Below are 1,207 nucleotides of genomic sequence, written 5' to 3'. Positions count from 1 at the left end.
GGTTTCAGCCATGTTTGACCAAATCTTAGATTGTCTGATTCGGTCTGATATCCTACAACACGTTATAGAAACGAAAATGATGGTGTATAAAATTGATTTTAAGATAAAAAATAGACGATAAAGAATTAACTTGACGGAGCTCAAACTCAAAACACACGGCAGTAACAAACAGGAAGTGACGTATCTCAGTCCTGCATCAGAGGAAGCATTCAAGAGTTGTAAATTTTTTTTTTTTTCATTAACGTTCATTAACGTTACTGCAGTGTAAATACTTACCTTTAACTTATTAATAAGCTAACAAAATATTTGGCAAAAGAATAAATCACTGTACACCCTGTAGTTGTGGTGTCATATGCCCAGGATTAATTCTGCCTCAAAAGCAGCTGCTCATTTATTTTGAGCATTTAAAATATTTATATTGCATATTAAGAACAATAATGTTTGCATTGTATGAACACATCATTGCTAAATGCATGGCTCGTTCCAAGACGGTCTTGAGAAAGACACTACAGTGACTTTATTTAAATGCAGTTGTCTGCTTTTGTATTAATTGTGTCCAAATTAAAATTTGCAACATAGAAATGCTGTGCATGCTGCTGCTGAGAAAAATCTTGATGACTGAATGCCTATGCAAGCTGCTGCACTACTGCACAAGACTGAACTGCTGAGAGCTCATTAATTAAGCATATAAGTAGCTAGGCGAATGCCTATTTTACTCTTTACTCTAATACATATAAATATACTGTGTATATTTATTATGTATATATAAATACAAACATATGCATGTATAGTTAAGAAAAATATGTTGTTTATATATTAAATTTATTTATATATAATATAAAATACAAGAATATAAATATATATGCATGTACATTTTTCCAAAATATATACTGCACTGTATTTGTGTGTATTTATATATGCATAATAAATATACACAGTACACATACATATACAGCGGGTAAAATAAGCATTGGACACGTCACCATTTTTCTCAGTAAATATATTTCTAAAGGTGCTGTTGACATGAAATTTTCACCAGATGTCGGTAACAATCCAAGTAATCCATACATAGAAAGAAAACAAAACAAATAAGTTCAGAAATTAAGTTCTGTCTAATAAAATGGAATGACCCAGGGGAAAAGTATTGAACACACTTACTGAAATGTATTTATTACTTTGTACAAAAGCCTTTGTTGGGACATCTTCA

The sequence above is a fragment of the Sinocyclocheilus rhinocerous genome, unplaced genomic scaffold (assembly GCF_001515625.1).
Source record: "Sinocyclocheilus rhinocerous isolate Xijiao unplaced genomic scaffold, SAMN03320098_v1.1 scaffold1069, whole genome shotgun sequence".
NCBI classification, from domain to species: domain Eukaryota; kingdom Metazoa; phylum Chordata; class Actinopteri; order Cypriniformes; family Cyprinidae; genus Sinocyclocheilus; species Sinocyclocheilus rhinocerous.
The sequence above is the reverse complement of the archived record's forward strand: the minus strand, read 5'-3'. Positions refer to the sequence as shown.